This window comes from Saccopteryx bilineata, chromosome X (genome assembly GCF_036850765.1).
Source record: "Saccopteryx bilineata isolate mSacBil1 chromosome X, mSacBil1_pri_phased_curated, whole genome shotgun sequence".
Taxonomy (NCBI): domain Eukaryota; kingdom Metazoa; phylum Chordata; class Mammalia; order Chiroptera; family Emballonuridae; genus Saccopteryx; species Saccopteryx bilineata.
The window spans coordinates 80,761,578-80,784,812 of NC_089502.1; positions in this window are offsets into that span (position 1 = coordinate 80,761,578).

Here is a 23,235-nt window from a genome sequence, read left to right on the forward strand (position 1 = left end):
CTTATTATGCTGCCCTGCATAGATTAAATGCTCAATAATCAGTAGCTGTTAGTATTATAAATAACATGAAGCAAGATGTTAGAAAAAGAATCTAGAGAATGAAAAATTGCTTCTAAGAATAGTTCAGCAATCAAAATTGTTTTAAAGTTCAATGAACTCTTATAAATATTAAATCAGTTAAATTTATTCATTCTTAGAATTGTTGGTAAATATACTTTAGTAGAGAGAATATAAGCAAATATTTGCTTTCAGTACAATTCGTGGATTATTTTTGGATTAAGATAATTTTTGTACAATCTGTAGAATACTATAATGTAAATTATAGGATGCTTTCTGGAGTAAAGAAAATAGCTACTGAATATTAGATCATAAAATATTTGTTTATACGCTGTCTTATAAAACTGTGTGTTCTTTGAAGCCAGGGACTTTGAAAGGACTGAGGACAGGGTCACACATTGGAATGTAAAAAGATTATGAGAGCAGGGCACTGGCATGGTAACAATGTCTCCAGCATGGTTCATAATTCAGAGTAAGTACTCCATTAACATTTGCTTGTGAAGTTCTACATTCATTTTATAAAAGAATCTGTGTACATTGTTAAAAATCATAAAATGCTACTAAAAGCTTTATAAGAAAATATAGCAATCTCTTGTTACACCCTCTTCAATCTCAGTCCCACATTTCAGAGACAACTGCTTTAGTATCTTTTAACTTTTTCTTCCAATATTTACCTTAATTTTCTAAAAAAATAACCTTGCATTGCAGCTTATTGAACAACTATTGGCATTATCTGTGCATTTCTGTATATATAAAAATTTCTAATTACTTACCCTTATTTTTTAATATATTTATATCATAATTTTTGGTTAAAATAGTAATCAATGCTTACATTATTACTATGTAAATATTATTTATTGTTGAACTATGTAGGGAATACTTTTTAAACATTTTGTAACATACTTTTGTAACATTTTGTGTTGCTTGGCATGAACTATGCCTGATTTTTTCTACTAATTTAGTTTTCTATATACCTGTAACAAATTTTCCAAATCTTTAAATAATTTTGTAACATTCTTCATAATATTTTGCCAAAATTCTTTTTTAGTCACTATGTCAGGTTGTTTGATTTTTAAGAAATCTTCCTCACATCTTACAGCTCTCTTTCTCTTTTGTGGATCAGTCTGTACTGGTTGCTCCTTACATCTTCTACACAACAGTCATTCTGAGACATTGCCTTCACTTGGGTCTCCACCTGAGACTTACTGCATCACACACTTTGTTAGATCCACTCTTTCCAGGAACTCAAGTCTTCTTTTTTTTTTTTGGTTTACTCTCTTGTGTGGGTGAAACCATATGACCAGTGAAGGTGGGAGCAATGAATGTCTAGAAGTTTTTTACTGGGCATAGAATCTATTTTCATTTTATTTTGTTGTTTTCTAGCTCTCAGTATTACAGTTTTAAGGGCTGATGATATTCAGATACCTGGTCCTTATTATATTGCTTATTCTATCTCTGAAATATTTTCAATTTTTTTAGTAAGGTAACATGGTTTAATGAATAATGACCTCCAAAATATATTCACATTCTAATATTGATTTATGTAACTGCCTTCCCTCCAAAAATTTTAACATTTAGTTTAAGGAACACTATACACACATACAAAATGATCAAGAAATAGTGTTAGGTGATAGGTAATACAATTTCAAAGTAAACAGTACAATAACATATGTAGAAGTTTGCAGAATGTACATCAGTAAAATCAGAGAACTAAAGAAAAACTTTATGGGGGGAGGTGGGGCTTGAGAGGTCTCTTAAAAATGAATATCATTGCATAGAAGTTAGAAGACCCTTAAAGGCATGACAAATAATATATATAAAAAGGTGATAGGAAGCAGAAGGAGATATGTTTGGATAGGAAACATAGAAGGAGACCATGGCAAGATTTGTGGGTCATGCTTATAAAGTAGAAGTCAGATTAAGACAGGTGAGTAGGTTCATAATATGACATTTCTTCAAACAAATATTCTTTAACTACTTGCTTAACATTTATTAGAGGAAGTGCCTGAGAACTGTGTAATGACAGAACTACAATAGAAGAAAGATTTCTATTGGGCAAATTTCACTTATCAAAATAAAACTGCCGTGTTGAACCTGATTCATTTTCGGATGACTGTTCAGTGAAAATCAGGTCCAAACAAGTAACTGTCTTTACTTTGCATGGTGAAAGAAACTTATAGATTTGATTAAATTAAACATATTGAGATAGTAAGTTTATCTTGGATTACCTATGTAGTGTCAATGTAATCATAAGTTCCTTATATGAGACAGAGGGAGATTTGACTACAGAAATGGGGGATATGACCATAAGAGAAGAGATTGTAGTCACAAAATGTCTCATGAACCAAGGTATGCAGGCAGCATACATAAACTTTGAAAAAACAAGAAAACAGATTCTATCTTAGAAACTCCAGAAGGAACTAATTTTCTCAATATTTTGAATTTATCCCAATGAAAAAATTTTATCTTTGGGAATACTAGAATTATAAAAAAATAAATTTGTGTTGTTTTAAGCCATCAAGTTTGTGATATTGTGTAAAAACTGCAATAGGTAATTAACATATTGTGCTGGGCACTTTCAAACTGGAAACAGAAATTCTCATGTGTAAAAAATAGTCCACCCTGTCTGGTTAGCTCAGTCAGTTATTATGTTGTCCCGAAACACAAAGTTATAGGTTTGATCCCCAGTGAGGGCACTCATGGGAAGCAACCAATACATGTACAACTAAATGTAATAATTGGATGATTTCATTTCCCCTCCTCTCTCTTTTTTTTGTAAATTAAATTTATTGGGTTGATATTGCTTAATAAAATTACATAGGTATAATTCTATAATACATCATCTGTATATAGCATAGTGTATATACAGATCTCCTTCTATCACTGTCTATTCCTTTACTGCCTGGCCCCATCTCTGGTTACCACCATACTGTTGTCTGGGTCTATAAGTTTTTGTTTGTCATTTTCAGTTTTCTATCCCACATTTGCACAAAATCATATGGTTCTTGACTTTTTTTTTTGTATAACTTATTTCACTTAGTATGATATTTTCAAGATCAATTCATGTTGTTGCACGTGGCAGTATTTTACTTTTCCTTGTGCCTGATTAGTATTCTATTGTATATATGTACCATATCTTCTTTACCCAATCACCTATCAAAAAACACTTAAGTTGTTTCCAAGTGTTGGACACTGTGAATAATGCTGCAATAGTCATAGCTGTATATATATATTTATAAATAAATGTTTTCAAATTTTGAGGATAACATCAGAAGAAAGATTATTGGGTCATATGGTAGCTTTATTCTTTTTGTTATTCTCAGGATCCTCCATGCTGTTTTCTGTATAGATTGTATCAATTTACACTTCCACCAACAGTGTATGAGGGTTCCTTTTGCTCTACATCCTCTTCAACACTTGTTCTTACTTATCCTGATAATAATAGCCATTCTAACAGATTTGAGTTGGTATCTCGTTGTGGTTTTAATTTGCATTTTCTTAATAGTGTTCCCCTCCTCTCTCTTTTACTTCCTCTCTCTGTCCCTCAAAAAAAAATCAACCAATAAATAATAATTTAATCCCTAGGCCTGATCATGCTGCAGCAGAGTAAATAGAGCATCGGACCAGAATGTGGAAGGCTCAAGTTCAAAACCCCAAGGTCACCGGTTTGAGCATGGGCTCATCCAGCTTGAGTGAAGGCTCACCAGCTTGAGCGCGAAGTCGCTGGCTTCAGCATAGAATCATAGACATGACCTTATAGTCGCTGACTTGAGCTCAAAGGTCGCTGACTTGAGCCCAAGGACACTGGCTAGAGCAAGGGATCACTCACTCTTTTGGAGCCCTCTGGTCAAGGCACATATGAGAAAGCAATCAATCAATCAATAAACAACTGAGAAGACTAAGGAGCCATAATGAAGAATTGATGCTTCTCATCTCTCTCCCTTCCTGTCTATCTGTCCCTATCTGTTCCGTTCTGTCTCTCTTTTTATCTCTGACACACACACACACACACACACACACACACACACACACACACACACACACACACACAGAAAGAGTTAAGCCCTAGCCAGATAACTTTGAGGGTTGGAGATGGTCCCAAAACACCGAGGTTGCCGTTTTAATCCACAGTTAAGGCACATAGAGGAAGAGCTCAATGTTTCTGTCTCCTTTCCCTGCCTCTCTGAAAAAATAAAATTATGTTGATAATAATTATTATTTTTATTGATTTTATTGGTATGACATTGCTAAATAAAATGATATGTTTTAGATGTACAATTCTATAATGCATCATCTCTATAATGTATTGTGTATTAACCTCCCAAAGTCGTCTCCTTCCATTACAATTTTCCCCTTTACCTTAATTTGTCTCTTCCACACCTCTTTTCTTCTAGTTTCATTCTATTATCTGTCTATGAGCTTATTTTGTTTACTTAATCCCTTCATATATAGTTCCAATAATTATTTGATAATTTCTTATACTGCATTTCCTGTACTCTCTAAGATCTTATTTTTTTAAATTTTTATTTAGATGATTAAATTTAAAAGGATGACATTGATCAACTAAAGTACATAGATTTTGGGCAAATATTTCAACATCATTTGGACAGTTGATTATGTTGTATACCCATCACCCAAAGTCAGATCATCCTCCATCACCTTATATTTGTCCGTCTTTATGTCCTGCTTCTCCGCCATCCCCTTTTCTCCACTCCTTCCCCCTTTCCCTGGTAACCACTGCACTCTTATTTATGTCCATGAGTCTGAATTTTGTGCCTCATCTATGTATGGAATCATACAGTTCTTAGCTTTTTATGATTTACTTATTTCACTCAGTATAATGTTATCAAGGTCCATTAAATTTGTCATAAATGACACTATGTCATCATTTCTTATGGCTGAGTAGTATTCTGTTGTATATATGTACCACATCTTCTTTATCTAATCCTTTGTTGAAGGACACTGGTTGTTTCCATGTCTTGCCCACTGTGAATAATTCTGCGATGAACATGGGGTGCATGTGTCTTTACATACAATTTTTTTCAAGTTTTGAGGGTATATACCCAGTAGAGCAATTGTTTTTGTCATATGATAATTCTATTCTTTTTTTTAATTTTTTAATTTATTTACTTTTTTAGATTTTATTTATTCATTTTTATTAGAGAGAGAGGGGAGAGAGGGATAGATAGATAGAGAACAGGGGGAGGAGCAGGAAGCATCAACTCCCATATGTGCCTTGAACAGATAAGCCCAGGGTTTTGAACCGGCGACCTCAGCATTCCAGGTCTATGCTTTATCCACTATGCCACCACAGGTCAGGCCGATAATTCTATTCTTAATATTTTTAGAAACAACCATAATTTCTTCTATAATGGTTGTAGTAATTCACATTCCCACGAACAGTGAATGAGGGTTCCTTTTCCTTCACAGCCTCTCCACCACTTTTTATTACCTGTCTTGTTGGTAATTGCTAATCTAAGGGTTTTGAGATGGTATCTCATTGGAGTTTTGATTTGCATTTCTCTAATAGTTAGTGAAAATGAACATCTTTTCATCTATCTATTGTCTATTTGCATTTTTTCTTGGGAGAAGTGCCTGTTCATGTCCTCTTTCCATTTTTTATTGGATTGTTTGCTTATTTGCAGCTGACTTACGTGAGTTTTTAATATATTTTGGATATTAAACTCTTACCTGAGCTGTTGTTTGCAAATATCATCTCCCATTTAGTTGCCTATTTGTTTTTTTGTCTGTTTCTTTTGCTGTGCAGAAGCTTCTTAGTTTAATAAAGTTCCATTTATTTATCTTTGCCTTTACCTCACTTGCCTTTTGGGTCAAATTCATAATATGTTTCCTAAGGCCAAGGTCTAGGAGTTTAGTACCTATGTTTTTTCTATGTAATTTATTGTTCCAAGTATTTGATCCATTTTGAATTAATTTTAGTACAAGGGGAAAAACTGTTGCCCTTGTTGCTTAGATGTGTTTCTTGTAGACAGCATACAGTTGGATTTTCTTTTTTAATCCATTCTGCTACTCTGTGTCTTTTTATTGGTGAGTTTAATCCGTTTACATTTAGTGTAACTATTGACACTTGTGGGTTTCCTGTTGCCATTTTATAAATTGCTTTCTGTTAGTTTTGTATCTTGTTTGATTCTTCTCTTTTGTTTTTCTATCATTTGTTTTTATTTGGTTGTAATCCATACTTCTTTCCTCTGTTACTTCCTTTTCAAGTCATGTGCTTCTGTGGTGGTTTTTCAGGGGTGATTACCATTAAGTAATGGAAAAGGTACCTACCATGTTCATTGTAGTACACTATCTTATGAGTGCTTCTGCACTTCATCATCCTTTGCTACTGTTAATTTTCATTCTCTCCTCTTTTTTGTGTATGTTGTCAGAGTTTAAATTTGGTTTTGTTTTGTTTTTTGTATCTTGTTGGAAAACCCGCTTTAGTGTTTCCTGAAGTGTGGGGGGGTATTATGATGATAAATTTTCTCTTATTTTTTGTATCTGTGAATGTTTTTATTTCTCTTTCTTATGTGAAGGATAGCTTTGATGGGTATAATATTCTTGGCTGGAAGTTCCTCTCTTTCAAAACTTTAAATATTGGGGTCCACTCTCTTCTAGCTTGTAGAGTTTCTGCTGAGAAATTTAATGATAATCTAATAGGCCTTCCTTTATATGCTGTATACTTTTTTTCCCTGCTGACTTGAAAATTTTTTCTTTGTCATTGGTTTGTGCCAATTTTATTATGATATGCCTTGGAGTAGGTTTATTGGGGTTAATATAACTCGGTGTTCTGTTTGCTTCTTGAATTAGAGGTTTTAGTTCTTTCCACAGGTTTGGGAATTTCTCATGTATTATATGTTTGAATATGTTCTCCATTCCATTTTCTCTCTCATCTCCTTCTGATATACCTATTATTCTTATGTTACTCTTTTTGATGGAATCTGACAATTCCTGTAGGGCTTTCTCATTTTTTTTAATTGTTGAGTCTCTCACTTCTTCTCTCTGTTGTGCCTCAAGTTACCTGTCTTCTATGTCACTAATCCTACCTTCTATCTGGCCTGTTCTATTAGCTAAACTTGTTACCTCATTTTTCAGTTCATGAATTGAGTTTTTCATCTCTGTTTGATTTATTTTCATAGTTTCAATTTCCTTAGTAATATATTCTTTGTGTTCATTAAGTTGTTTTTTGAGCTCCCTAAATTGCCTTTCTGTGTTTTCTTGTATATCTCTGAGTACTTTTAGGATTTCTATTTTAAATTCTCTGTCATTTAACTTCAAGATTTCCAATCTATTAAAAATATTTATAGATTTTTCCCATCTATCTGTGCTACATCTGTCTATTGTATCCATGATATTCTATTTCCTTTTCCTTAATTACATCTGAGGGTGATTTTGTTAATAAAACTATTGATAATTAATAAAGAATAATAAGTTAAAAATAGACAATAAAAATACTTTAAAATTATTATTATTTTCTTCTGTGAGAAAATACCATGAAAAACTGAGAATTATATTGTGCTAAATGGAACAAAAACTATCTATAACAGAGGGCCTGAGTTGGGAAGAAGTGACAAAGGGGAAAAAACTGAGGTAGGGACCCACAAAATGCTAAAAAAGGAAAAAATTTGGATCAAGAATAAAATAATTTGCTTTTAAATGATGGTCAAATGAGAGATATAGTGAAAGATATAAGAAAGGAACAAGAAAAAGAAAACAATACTATTGTATTAATTGGAACAAAAACTACATAGAATGGGAAGCAATGGGTTGGAGGGAATGCTAGTGAGTTAAAAAGCGAAGTAAAAATCACACAAAATGCCACACTGAAAAAACTGGAATCCAAAATAAAATAATTTGTTCGTGAGTGAAGATCGAATGATAGAAAAAGTGAAAGAGAAAAGAAAAAACTAAGAGAGAGGGAGAAAAAAGAAAAAAAGAAGAAAAGAAAAAAAGGAGAGAGTTAAGGGTTTTGGAGTGTAACTCTCATAGAAAGAAAGAAAAAAGAAAAGAAAAACATGGGAAATGAAACATCTATGAGTAATGTAGTTCAAGATGAAGAGAAAAGAATAAGATAAACAGAGGATAAAAGGACCAAGGTGGAAGAAGAAGAAAAAAATAAAGATAAGAAAATGAAACAAAAAAAGTGGAAAAAGTTATAGACTGTGAATTATTCTTGATTTTGAGAGGTTATCTTCTTCATTTTTCTTTCTTCTCCCTCTTTCTGGTCTGTGGCACTGTACCCCAGGCTCTACCCCTGTGTCACGCTTAGGTAGAGATTTGCATTTGATGTGTTGGTATGGTGATGTCATATACTAGGCCTCAGTGTTGGTAGTTGGGGCTTGTTACCATTTGCAAGCTCCAACAGTGGGAGAGTCCATTTTCCCAGAGCCTCTCTCCTAGTCTCTCCTTCCTGAATTAGCAGCCTGGTGATACAGCTATGAGGTTGCCCCTGCCACTGCCTGTAGAGTAAGAGGCTCAAAGAGCTACAAATCTCCACTCTATACCCACTCAGCACAGGGCTCTGAGTAAGGCTCTGTCAGTCAGAGCTGCCAGCTTAATCAGGCAGGGTTGGGAGCCAATTGCTCTCAAGGTGTCTTTCTATGAGCTTCAGCAGTCTGTGGGACCACTCTCCCCAGGCTTTTTGCACTTTGTAACCTGTATTGGCTGGCAGGAAGATGCCCTAGTCACTGCCTGCAGGACAGGAGGTCTTAAAAGCTGCCAAGTCCTTCCTTTTAGCACAAAGCCTTGAGCATGAAAGCTCTGCCAATCAGAGCCACCAGCTTAAGCAGGTAGGGGGTCTTATTGACATCTGTTCAGGCTCCTTTCTAAGGTTCCCCAGGTTTGTCTAGTTATATTTGCCTTAGCGTTCCGTGGGATTGCTATCTGCATGCTTCTTACTTGTTAAAAAGCCGACAACCTAGCCTGTCCAACTTCTGCAATGTTTTCTGAGGTCTGTTCCAAAGGAATGTGTTCTTCATCCTGTATTGACTGGCAGGAAGTTGCCCCTGCCTCGAGGTGTAGAGCAAGAGGCACTAAAAAATATCACGTCTCTTGTTTTAGATCACTGACCTGAGAAAAGAGACGTGGTCAGCCAGAGCCGCTGCTGTCATAGGCCAGTTGGGCAGTTTGCAGACTGTGGGTTAAGCTAATTTCAGCGATTGGATCCGCGAATCTGCTCCAGAGACTGTCTTCAAGCTGCCTGCGTGCCCCTCCCACTAGCACTTCTGTATTTTTTCTCTTCCCAGGAATGTGCTTTGTTTTGTTAGCCTTGGCAAAGGCTACCCGCTTGCCGCTTGCCCAGAGAGGTCTGGGAATAGGGAAGTTTGCTTTTGCACAATCCCCATGTGCTGTTGTTTGGGAAGCAGGGATTACACCAAGACTATGATTACAGCCCACACAGAAGTCTCTGCCCCTGCCCCTCTGTCCAGGAACATGGGCGCCCATGACTGGGGCACTAGGAGGAACCACCTGCATACTGTCCATGCTCACCAACCAGGATATTGGCGGTAATGAAGGCCACCACTTGCCCACCTTTCCTGGTGTCTGGCCGGCGTTAGCATATGTGTGCTGAGCCACTGCGGGCACACTCTTTCCTTGGCTTGAATGTCTCTGCCCTAGCCCAGCTCCTTCCATGCCCCCAGCCCTCACTTTTTCTCAGTTCCAAGTGAAAGCAGCCCTTGCTCATGTCAGTGAGGAAGGCAGAGTGTTCTGTTTGTCTTATTTCCTTCAGGATTGATTATATATTTAGCCACGTTTTCACTCAATCATACCTTCAGTGTGTGGAACTTACTGACATTCCTGGGATCGTTTTTCTGTGTATCTAGTTGTAGAACTTGTTGAAATTTTGGGAAGAGGTATTGGGAGTGCTCCTCACGGTGCCATTTCTTTGACATCAGTGTGTAACATTAACTTTGTGGTCCAGCACATATGGTCTATTCTTGAGAATGTTCCATGTACACTGGAGAAAATTATATGCTCTAATGATCTGGGATAAAATGTTTTGTAGATGTCTATTATATTCTTTTTTTTCTAGTGTTTTATTTAAGACCAATATTTGTTTTATTGATTTTCTGTTTGGATTAATGATCTAGAAACATCAGTGTTTTATTTAGATCCCCAAGTATGATTGCATTTTTGTCAGTTTCTATTTTTAGATCAGTTAGAGATGTCTTATATATTTTGGTGCTCACTGGTTTGGTGTATATATATTAAGAAGTGTTATGTCTTCTTGATACAATGTCCCCTTTATCATTATAAAATGACCATCTTTGTTTCTGGTTACCTTTGTTGTCTTTCAGTCAGCATTGTCAGATATGAGTATGGGTACACTTGCTTTTATTTGTATGTTACTTGCTAGAAGAATCATTTTCCTACCTTTCACATTGAATCTATTTTTATTCTTGTTGCTTAAATGTGTCTCTCAAAGGCAACACACAGTTTGGTTTTGCTTTCTGACCTAATCTGCTAATTTGTGCCTTGTATTAGTCACTTCAATCCATTTATATTTAATGTAATTATTGATATTTAAGGGTTTCCTATTGCCAATTTGTATATTGCTTTATGGTAGCTCTGTGTCTTCTTTGGTTCTTCTCTTCTGTTTTTCTGACATTTGTTTCTATTTGGTGGTATTCCATACTTCTTTCCACTCTTTCTTCTGTTTTTAAACTATGTATTTCAGTAGTGGCATTTTCAAGGGTGGTTACCATTAAGTTATTAAAAAAATATCATATATATTAGAGTCCATTATCCCATGAGTGTTTCTGCACCCCATCCTCATTTGCTAATGCTGATCTTCATCCTCCCTCCTTTTATGTTATTGTTGTCACAGATTATTCTTGTTTTTATTGTGGTCTTGTTAAAAATTTTACTTGTAGTTTTGTATTGTTTTCTTCTTTGTATCTGGTTGGGTAACACCTTGTAGTATTTCTTGTAGTGGGGGTTTTATGGTGAAAAATTTCCTCAGCTTTCTTATGTCTGTAAATTTTATTATTTCCCTTTCATATTTGAATGATAGCTTAGATGATTATAGTATTCTTAGCTGCTAGTTTCTCTTTTTCAGTACATGAAATGTTAGGGTCCACTTTCTTCTGGTTTGTAGAGTTTCTGTTGAAAAATCTAATAATAACCTAATGGGACTTCCTTTATATGCTATGCCCTTCATTTCCCCAGCTGCCTTGAAATTTTTTTCTTTGTCATTAATTTGTGATCATTTTATTATAATGTGCCTTGGGGTAGGTGTTTGGGTTCATTTAACTCAGTGCTATTTGATTCTTGGGTTTGAGGCTGTAGATTTTTCCACAGTCTTGGAAAGTTCTCATTGATGATTTGTTTGAATATGTTCTTTTTTTTTTTTTACTTTTTTTATTTTTTTATTTTTTTCATTTTTCTGAAGCTGGAAACAGGGAGAGACAGTCAGACAGACTCCCGCATGCGCCCGACCGGGATCCACCTGGCACGCTCACCAGGGGCGATGCTCTGCCCACCAGGGGGCAATGCTCTGCCCATCCTGGGCATCGCCATGTTGCGACCAGAGCCACTCTAGCGCCTGGGGCAGAGGCCACAGAGCCATCCCCAGCTCCCGGGCCATCTTTGCTCCAATGGAGCCTTGGCTGTGGGAGGGGAAGAGAGAGACAGAGAGGAAAGCGTGGCGGAGGGGTGGAGAAGCAAATGGGCGCTTCTCCTGTGTGCCCTGGCCAGGAATCGAACCCAGGTCCTCCGCACGCTAGGCCGACGCTCTACCGCTGAGCCAACCGGCCAGGGCCGAATATGTTCTTCATTAGCTTGTCCCTCTCCTCTTCTTCTGATATAGCCATAATTCTTTTTTTTTTTATTTTTGACAGAGACAAAGAGTCAGAGAGAGGGATAGATAGGAACAGACAGACAAGAAGAGAGAGAGAGATGAGAAGTATCAATTCTTCATTGCAGCACTTAAATTGTTCATTGATTGCTTTCTCATATGTGCCTTGACCAGAGGGCTACAGCCGATGTAGTGACACCTTGCTCAAGCCAATTACCTTGGGCTCAAGTGGGTGAGTTTTGCTCAAACAAATAAGCCTGCGTTCAAGGTGACAACTTTGGGGTTTCAAACCTAGGTCTTCCACATCCCAGTTCAACACTGTATCCAGTGCACCACCTTCTGGTCAAGAATACCCATTATTTTTATATTGCTCTTTCTGATGGAGTCAGACAATTCTTGTAGGGTTTTCTCTATTTTTTTAAATTTGTGAGTCTCTCTTCTTCTCTCTGTAGTATCTCTTGCTGTCTGTCTTCAATGTTGCTAATTATCTCCTTTATCTAGTCTGTTCTATTAGCTAAGCTTGTTCTCTCATTTTTCAGTTCATGTATTGAGTTTCTCATCTCTGGTTTGTTCTTTTTAATAGTTTCAATTTCCTTGGTGAAATATTTTTTTTGTTAATTAAGTTGTCTTTTGTGCTCACTAAATTGCTTTTCAGTGTTTTCTTGTATCTCATTGAGTATTTTTACAACTTTAATTTTAAATTATTTGTCATTAAGCTCCAAGGTTTTCATGTAATTGAGATTTTTTTCTGAAAGTTTTTCATCATCTATCTAAGCTACATCTCTTTTGTGTGTATCTATGATATGTAATTTATTTTTATTTGATGACATTTGAGAGTGGTATTGTTGATAACACTATCAGAGGATAACTAAAAAATAAAATTAAAAATTGCAAAGATACAGTGGAAAAATAAAAATTTTATAAATAATGATAAGTAAAACAAAAACTATAGAGAACAAGAAGGAAGAACTGAGGAAATATTAAAAAAGAGAAAAATAAAATAAAAAACAAGCAAAATTCCACACACACAAAAATAGAAGTTCTAAATATAACAATTTGACAAAAAATGACATTCATATACTAGGGAAAAAATTTTAAAAAGGAAGAAAAAAGAATGAAGAAGAGAAAGAAATAGAGAAAAATGTAAAAGAGAAAGTATAAGAAAAGAAACCCTCATGAAAAACAAGAATAAAAAATAAAAGAACTAAGGATATTGAAGTTCAAATAAGCAGAAAAAGGAAGGAAAAAATGAGAAAAGCAAAAAAATTGTATTTTCCATTTTTGACAGGTAACTTTTCTCTTTTTCTGCCAATAGATGCTGTACTACAAGTTTTGCCTTTGTGAGTTTTTTGGCAGGAGTTCTACTGAGGTTTCTTGTGGTAATGATGTAGGCAGGGCTGCAGTCACTTGGTAGAGGGGCTTGTTGTTAAGGCTTTGCAATTTTATCACTGTAGCAATGGCCATCTCATGTCTTCTGACACCTCTACCCACATCACAACAGAGCAGGGAATCAAACACCTGGCAATTCTGCCTTTCATAGGAGAGAGTAATCAGGGGACTCAGCTGTGGGGGATCCGCTAATCCATTGTACACACAGCAAGGGAGCAATGTGAAACTTGAGATACTGGGGGAAACACAGTTGGGTCCTTTCTCTGTTTCCACTCAAAACATGGTCCTGAGTAGTGCAGGGGATGCATGCCGGAAGCTGGCACCTGAGTTTCAGGAGAGGGGCAGGTGGGGTTCAAATCTCAGATCAAGTACACCTCCATATCATGCTGGTCAAACTTCGTGGGCTGCACGGGCCAACTGAGCACACATTATCCAATCTCTGTGGGCTATAGGCATGCTGATATCCGGAGTGCACCACAGTCTGTGTGTGTGCCCAGCACCTGCAATTGAATATGGAGCCTAACAATGCATGCAGATGGCAGCACTCACCGTGTTCCTGATCTTATTTGTACACACATCTTAATTCATCTCCTTTTCCTCTGCCACTCAGTCTTTCCATTTTTCTGGGCTCCAAAACAAAATGCACTCTAAAAGTGATTCCCTCAGATTAGTGAAGGAGAAAAAATCATCCTTCTGCTTTTTTCTCCATGAGAAGATTTTATCTTCAACCCACCTTTCCACCAAATCATATCTTTATCTGGTGTGTGTATGTTTCAGGTGTTCCTAGGGTTTTTTCTCTGCATGTAGTTGTTGAGTTGGTTGAAATTTCAAGGTGAGAGGTTAGGAGTATCTCTCATGTGACCATTTCTCTTTTCTTAGGATCTCATTAGCAAGATATTGTACTTCTGAATTGATCTTTCAGTTTTCTTATCTTTTCTCCCCTTTTTAATGCTTGCTTGTTTATTCTACTCTTAGGCAATAAATTTATTCTTTGTTCTCTTATCTTTCTAATAATCTTTCAAATTAGACATATATACATTAGCACATGTTCACCTGCGTGTTTGCATGTACACACACATACATGCATATTACTTAAGAGTTTCTTTTTGAACTCTGATTTGTAGTACCTGATTCTATTTTCATGAATGAGTGATGCAATATCCATCTCTATTTCTTTGAGGATAGCAAAATCACTGTTTTATCTTAGCTTTGAAATGCTTTCCTGTTTGATTTTTTCTGTATCTTTTCATGTGAAATAACTTTATTTATTTTGATATGTAAAGAAAATTACTAAATGAATTGAAAGCTTTGTGGACATGGGCAAGTCTTGTCAAATGGTGTATTTTACTCTAAGGTGTATGTATAAAATCCTGATGTTTATTTAAAAGTCCCCCCCAAATCAATACTTATTGAGTCATTTTCTAAATAAAGAGTATGTTGATTAGAACAGTGGTCCCCAACCCCTAGGCTGCGGACCAGTACTGGTCCGTGGGCCATTTGGTACCAGTCTACAGAGAAAGAATAAATAACTTACATTATTTCTGTTTATTTATATTTAAGTCTGAATGATGTTTTATTTTTAAAAAATGACCAGATTCCCTCTGTTACATCCATCTAAGACTCACTCTTGACACTTGTCTCATAAGTTTGACAATTATATTTAAAAATACCACAGTTTTTACACCGGTCGCATAATTTTATTTTGTGCATTTATCCGACCCATCCTAAAGGCCGGTCCGTGAAAATATTTTCTGACATTAAACCAGTCCATGGCCCAAAAAAGGTTGGGGACCACTGGATTAGAAGAGAGAAATAAAGAGTGAATGTCTAACACTTTTGTAAACAGAATGTCAAAAATCCCTCTTACGCCTGACCTGTTGTGGCGCAGTGGATCATGCGTTGACCTGGAATGCTGAGGTTGCCGGTTCAAAACCCTGGGCTTGCCTGGTCAAGGCACGCATGGGAGTTGATGCTTCCTGCTCCTCCCCCCTGCTCTCTTTCTTCTCTCTCTCTCTCTCTGTCTCTCTCTCTCTGTATCTGTCTCTCTTCTCTAAAATGAATAAATAAAAATATTTTTTAAAAAATCCCTCTTACTTTGAACACTTCTCCTTATACCACCTTCTGCTATCGCTGGAGCCTCCAAATCTAAATTTCTCAAGGGTTTGCAAATAAAATTGATACACTTATTGCCATTGCTCTTCTCTGCAGACATTTTTTAAAACCAGAATATTGCATTAAAATTTATTAAAAAGAATAATTTAGCCTGACCTGTGTTGGCACAATGGATCAAGTGTTGACCTGGAACACTAAGGTTGCCGGTTAGAAAGCCTAGGCTTGCCCTGTGAAGGCATGTTTGGGAATTGAGGCTTTCTGCTCCTCCCCCCTTCTCTCTCTCTCTCTCTCTCTCTCTCTGGCTCTCTTCTCTAAAATGAATAAATAAATAAATTTAATATATATATATAAATAAGTTTAAAAAATAGATTTAACAAGATATCATTGATCAATAGGTTTCAGGTAAACATTTCCACAGCATTTGAACTGTCGATTATGTTGTGAGCCCATTACCTAAAGTCAAGTCATTTTAGTCATTTTCCATCACTGTGTATTTGTCCTTTTTTACTCCACCTTCTCACCTCATACAATTCAACTCCCTTCCCTTAGAAAATCACTTCACTTTTATCTATGTCCATAAGTCTCAGATTTTTTATGTCCCACCAATATTTAAAATCATATTTTTATGATTTACTTATTTCACTTAGCATAATGTTCTCAAGATCCATCCATATTATCATAAATAGAAATTGGCCATCATTTCTTATGGCTAAGTGGTATTCCATTGTGTGTATGTAGTATATCTTTTTAATCCAATACTCTATTAGGGACACTTTGATTGTTTCTATGTCTTGGCCACTGTGAACAATTCTATAATTAACATGGACATGCATAAGTTTTTACATACTAATGTTTTAGAGTTTTGGGGGTAGATAACCAGTAAAGGGATTTCTGGGTTATATGGTAGCTCTATTCTTAAATTTTTTTTGAAGAACCACCATATTTTTTTCCCATAATGATTGTACTAACTTGCATTCTCATCAGCAGTGAATGAGAATTCTTTATTTTCCACAACCTCTCCAACACTTGTTATTACCTGTCTTGTTGATAATAGCTAATCTACAATTGTAGTTTTTATTTGCATTTCTCAAATAACTAGTAAAGATAAGCATTTTTTAATATATCTGATGTCCATTTCTATATATTCTTAAAGAAGTGCCTGTTATGTCCTCTCACCATTTTTAAATGGATCTTTTGTTTTCTTATTGCTGAACTTTAGAGTTCTTTATATATTTTGTATATTAAGCCATTATCAGAGCTTTTCTTTGCAAGTATTATCTGCCATTTGATTGGCTGCCTATATGTTTTGTTGTCAGTCTCATTTGGTAAGCAGAAGCTTTTTAGTTTGATGTAGTCCTATTCATTTGCTTTTGCCTTTACTTCCCTTGCCTTTGTAGTCAAATTTATAAATTGTTCTTTACGGCAAAAATCCATGTGTTTACAACTTATGTTTTCTTCTAAGTAATTTACAGTTTAAGATATTATATTTAGGTCTTTGATCCATTTTGAATTTATTTTGGGAAAGGGGGACAAACTGTAGTTAAGTTTCATTCCATTGTATGTGGCTTTCCAATTTTCCAAGCACCATTTACTAAAGAGGCTTTTTTTGTTCTCCGTTGTGATTGTTGGTTCTTTTGTCAAAGATTATTTTTCCATATATATGTGGTTTTATTTCTGGGCCCGAGATTCTATTTCATGGGTCTCAATATCTGTATTTCTACCTATATCATGCTGCTTTGATTATCATGGCTCTATAATTTGAAGTCAGGAAGTGTTATACCTCTAGCTTAATTCTTTTATATCAGAATTGCTTCAACTATTCAGGGTTTTTAAAAAAAATTTTATTAATTTTTAATTTATTGTGTTTACAGGATTCAAGTGCCCAACTGAATATAACTCCCTCACCCCCAGCCCTGTGTCCCTTTTTATACGCCTTTGTCCCCCTTCCCCTAATTCCCTTCCACCTACACTCTAGGATTTGCTGTCCTGTTATGTATATATAGTTTCACTAATTCCTTTACTTTCTCTGATCCCATTCGCTCATTCCCCTTGCCTCTGACTATTGTCCTTCTGGTCCTTGTGACCCTGCCTATGCCTCTATTCTATTTCTCATTTAACTTTGTTCAATAGACCCCCAAAATATGTGAGATCTTATGATATTTTTCTTTCTCTGCTTGGCTTATTTCACTTAGCATAAAAATCTACAGGTCCATCCATTCTGTTACAAAAAGTAAGATTTTCTTATTTTTCATAGCTGCATAGTATTCCATTGTGTATATGTACCACAGCTTTTTAATCCACTTGTCCACTGACAAACACGTGGGCTGTTTCCAGATCATGGCTATTGTAAACAATGCTGCAATAAACATGAGGGTGCACACCTTCTTTTGAATCAGTGATTTGGTATTCTTAGTATATATTTCTAAAAATGGGGTAGCTGGTTCCAAAAGAAGTTTTATTTTTTATTTGTTGTGGAAACCCCATACAGTTATCTACAGTGGCTGCACAAGTCTGCATTCCCACCAGCAGCTCAGGAGGGTTGACTTTTCTCCACATTCTTGCTAGCACTTATTGTGTTTTGTTTTGTTAATGAACTCCATTCTGACAGGTGTGAGATGATATCTCATCGTGGTTTTAATTTGCTTTTCTGTAATGAATAGTGACTTTGAACATTTTTTTCATGTGCTTATTGGCCATTTGTATATCCTCTTTGAAGAAGTCTATTTAGTTTTTTTGTCCATTACTTAATAAGATTGTTTACCTTATATGTGTTAGGTTTTAGAATTTTTTAAATAAATTTTTGTTATTAAACCCTTTTCAGACATATTGACGAATACATTCACCCATTGTATAGGTTTTCTTTTTATTTTGTTCATATTGTCTTTTGCTGTGAAAAAGCTTTATATTTTGCTATAGTCCCATTTGTTTATCCTGTCCTTAATTTCACTTGCCCGTGGACATAAAAGAGCAAAAATATTGCTACGAGAGATATCAGAGAGTTTGCTGCCTATGTTTTCTTCCAAGATATTTATGATTTCACAACTTATATTTAAGTTTTTTATTCAGTTTGAATTCATTATTGTGAATGGTGTAAGTTGATGGTTTAGTTTCATTTTTTGCATGTATCTGTCCAATTTTCCCAACACCATTTATTAAAGAGATTATTGTTACTCCTTGGTTTGCTCTTACCCCCTTTGTCAAATAGCACATTGGTTTATTTCTGGGTTCTCTGTTCTGTTCCATTTATCTGTATGCATGTTCTTACGCCATTACCAAGCTGTTTTGAGTACAGTGGCCTTGTAGTATAACTTGGTATCAGAAAGTGTGATACCTCCAACTTTATTCTTCACTTTCAAGATTGATAGGGCTATTCATGTTCTTCTTTTGGTTCATATAGATTTTTGGAATATTTGTTTTATATATTTCAAGTATGCCATTGGTATCTTAATAGGAATAGCATTGAATTTGTTTTGTGTAATATAAACATTTTAATGATGTTTATTCTTCTTATCCACCAACATGGTATATGCTTTCACTTGTTTGTATCTTAATTTCTTTTATCAATATTTTATATTTCGTGTGTATAAGTCCTTTACCTCCTTGGTTAAAATTATTCCTAAGTTCTTTATTTTATTTTATTTTTTGTTGCAATAATGAAGGAGATTGTTTCCTTAATTTCTTTTTCAGATGGTTCATTGTTGGTGTATAAAAATGCTACTGATTTCTGAATATTAGTTTTATATCCTGATACACTGAAAAATTTATTTATCAGTTATAATAATTTTTTCACTGAGATTTTAGGGTTTTATATGTACAGTATTATGGTATCAGCAAATAATAATAGTTTTATTTCTTCTTTTTTAATTTGGATGCCTTTTATTTCTACTTCTTTTCTGAATGTTGTGGCAAGGACTTCCAGCACCATATTGAATAAGAGTGGTGAAGGGGGGCACTCCTTCCTTGTTCTTAATCATAAGGGGATTGCTTTTAATTTTTGCCCATTCAGTATGATGTTGGCTGTGGCTCTGACATAGATGGCCTTTATCATGTTGAGATATGTTCTCTGTATTCCCATGTTGCTGAGAGTTTCAATTATAAATGGGTGCTGGATTTTATAAAATGCTTTTTCTGTATCTATTGATATTTTATCTGATTTTTATCCTTCTTTTTGTTTACGTGATGAATCACATTGGTTGATATGTAAATATTGTACTAGCCTTGCCTCTCTAGAATAAATATGAGTTGATCATGATGTATGATTTTTTTCATGTATTTCTGGATCCAGTTTGCTAATATTTTGTTGAGAATTTTAGCATCTAAATTCATCAGGGATATTGACTTATATTTTTTTCTTTTTAGTGGCTTTACCTGGTTTTGGTATGAGAATTATGCTTTTCTCATAAAACGAGCTTTGAAGTCTTCCCTTCTTTTGAACTTTTTGAAATAGCTTGAGAAGGATAGGTGTTTTTTGAATATTTGAAAAAATTCATCTCTGAAGCCATCTGGTCCAGGACTTTTGTTTGCTGGGAGTTTTTCAATAACTGTTTCAATTTCATTTGTTGTAATCAGTCTGTTTAGGTTTTCTGATTCCTCCAGATTAAGTTTTGGAAGATTATATTTTCTAGAAATTTATTTATTTCAATTAGGTTGTCCAATTTTTTGAAATACAGACCTTCATAGCATTTTCTTACAATCCTTAATTTTCTGTAGTGCTAGTTGTTACTTCTCCACTTTTATTTCTAATTTTATTTATGAGTCCTCTCTCTTTTCTTTTGATGAGTCTGATTAAAGGTTCATCAATCTTGTTTGCCTCTTCAAAAAACAAGCTCTTGGTTTCATTGATCTTTTATATTCTGTTTTAGCCTATATGATATTTATTTCCTCTCTGATATTTATTATTTCTTTTCTTCTACTTCCACCAGGCTTTATTTGTTGTTGTTTTTTTTTCTGGTTCTTTTAGATGCAGGGTTAAATTTTTTATTTGAGCTTTTTCTTGCTTTTTAATGTAAGCCTGTAATGCAATGAATTTCCCTCTCAGGACTGCATTTGCTGTGTCCCATAAATTTTGAGTTGTTGTATAACATTTTCATTTCTTTCAAGAAAATTTTTTATTTTTTTCTTGATCTTGTTGTTAACTCATTTGTTATTTAATAACTTGCTATTCAGCCTCCAACTGTTTGAATGTTTCTTAGTTTTTCTATTATAGTTGATTTTTAGTTTCATGCCATTGTGATCAGAGAAGAATGCTAGATATGATTTGAATCTTCTTAAATTAATTGGGACTCATTTTGTGTCTTAAAATGTGGTTTATCTTAGAGAATGTACCATGAGCACTTGAAAAGAATATATATTCTGCTGCTTTGGGGTGAAAGCTTCTAAAGATATCTATTAAATCCTAGTGATTTAGTGTGTCATTTAAGGCCACTGTTATTTTTTAATACTCTATCTGGAGGATCTAACATTTGATGTTAATGGGGTATTGAAATTCCCTAGTATTATAATGTTGCTGTTAATCTCACCCATTATGTCTATCAAAATCTGCTTTACATATTTAGGTGCTCCTATATTAGGTGCATAGATATTTACAGTGGTTATATCCTCCTGTTGGATTGATCCCTTTATCAACATGTAGTGTCCTTCTTTATCCATTACAATAGCCTTAGTTTTAAAGTTGATTTTGTCAAATATATGTATTGCTACCCCAGCTTTTTTTCATTGTTATTTGCATAAAATTGTTTTTTCCAACTCTTCCCTTTTAGTTTATGTATATCTTTTTTTCTGAGGTATGTCTATTGTAGACAACATATGTACAGGTCTTGTTTTTTTATTCATGCAGCTACCCTATACTTTTTGATTGGAGAATTTAATCCATTTACATTTAAGGTTATTATTGATATGTAGTTGTTTATTGCCATTTTATTGTTTAAATCTTCAATCTTCTTCTCTCCATTTTTTTTTTTTTTTTTGCTCTTTCTACAGCAGGCCCTTTAACATTTCTTGTATTACTGATTTGGTTGTAATAAATTCCTTGAGGGTTTTTTTTCTGTTTTTCTAGGAATCTTTTTGTTTATCTTTCAATTTTAAACAATAGCCTTGCTGATTAAATAAATCTTGGTTGTAGGTCCTTGCTTTGCATCACTTTGTGTATTTCTTACCAATCTCTTCTGGCCTCAAGTTTTTCTTTGGAGAAGTCAGATGTCATCCTTATGGAGGCCCCTCTGTAAGTAATTAACTGCTTTTCATTTTAATCTTTTAGTATTCTTTCTTTGTCACTTAACTTTGACATTTAATTAAGATGTGTCTTGCTGTACACATTTTTAGGTTCCTCTTTAATGGAAGTCTCTGTGGTTTTTAAATTTCTGTTACATTTTTTGATCAATTTAGGGAAAGTTTCAGCTATGATTTCTTCAAACAGGTTCTCTATTCCTTGTTCCTTCTCTTCTACTTCAGGAACCCCTATGATGTGGATGTTGTTTCCCTTCAAATTGTCACAGAGATTTCTTAGAATTTCCTCAGATTTTTTGAGCTTCTTTTCTTCTGGGTGCTCTGCTTTTATGGTTTTGTTTATTTTGTCCTCTAAATCTCTGATTTGATCTTGTGTTTCATCTAGTCTGCCATTTATTCCTTCTAGTGCAGTCTTTAATTCTGATATTGTATTTGACATTTCTGACTGTTTTTTTTATGATTTCGATATTTTCTTTGATGCTTGCTATCTCTTTATTTAGGTGCTCATTATGTCCATCTATTGTTGTTCTAAGATCTTTGAGCATCCTAAATATCATTGTTTTAAACTCTGCATCTGGTATTTGGTTACTTCTATCTCATTCAGTTCTTTTTCTGGGGATTTCTCTTGTTGTTTTACTTGAGTTGCATTTCTCTGTCTGCTCATTTTTTCTGTGTGTTAAGTAGCACTGTCTGACTTTGAAATTTTTGTGTAGTCTTTTTGAAGAAAATGGGATCAGCCATACTTTCCAGCAGGCCTCTTTTTTTCTTTTTGTAGAAATGCTTCTTAAAGATACTATTTTCCCTCTTGTTGTATGTGAGTATTGGGTGCAGTTTGTTCCTTTGTGGGTATGGTTATCACTTCATGTTGACTGGCTGTAAGGTTCAACCGTGATTATGTGTATTACACACAGTGAAATGTTGGTCCTGTTGAGCATGTTTATTTTTCACAGTGTCTGGTGCCTACTAGTCTCCACTTTTGGGTGTGCTCCTTGTGTAGGTAGTTGAGTCTAGGGTCGATGCTGTCTTCCACCCACTACCAGTAGTGTTGGCTATAGTTCTTCTTGGGTTGGCATCAGCTGTTATTTGAAACCAGCTTTGGCTACCAGTCTGTAGCTGCTATACTTTTTGCTGTTTATGTCTGTGTTTTCTATGTCTGTGTACTGTAAAAGGGGCCAACCTTTGTGTAAGGATCAGCTTTCTGCTGCTTAGAGATGACCACAGCTCCATAAAAGCCCCAAGTTCTGTCTCTACTTTTTAGCTGCTCCCCCTCCTCTTGCAGCTGCTGGTCTTCCCACTGAGTCTTCTGTAGTAATAACATATTGTAGTCTCAAATTGGCCTCATCCATCCAACACCTATACAGGTCACACACTTGTTGGGTTAGGGCAGCTGAGGTTGTGAAACAATGTTTGTGGAACCCCCTACCTCAGGAATCTCTTGGCCAGGAGCTCATCACAGAAAATATGGCCCATACTCCAGACCTTGATCCCTCAGCCACTGCTGGATACTCAAATTTTATTTCTTCCCAACAAGGTGAGCAACACATTTAGACTGAGTGTGGCCAACAGTCCCCTTGCAGAAGTTCTTTCAGCTGTTGATACCCCAGTATCAGGGAAGAAGACTGAGAAAATCCTCTCTTGGGGCTGTCTGTGCC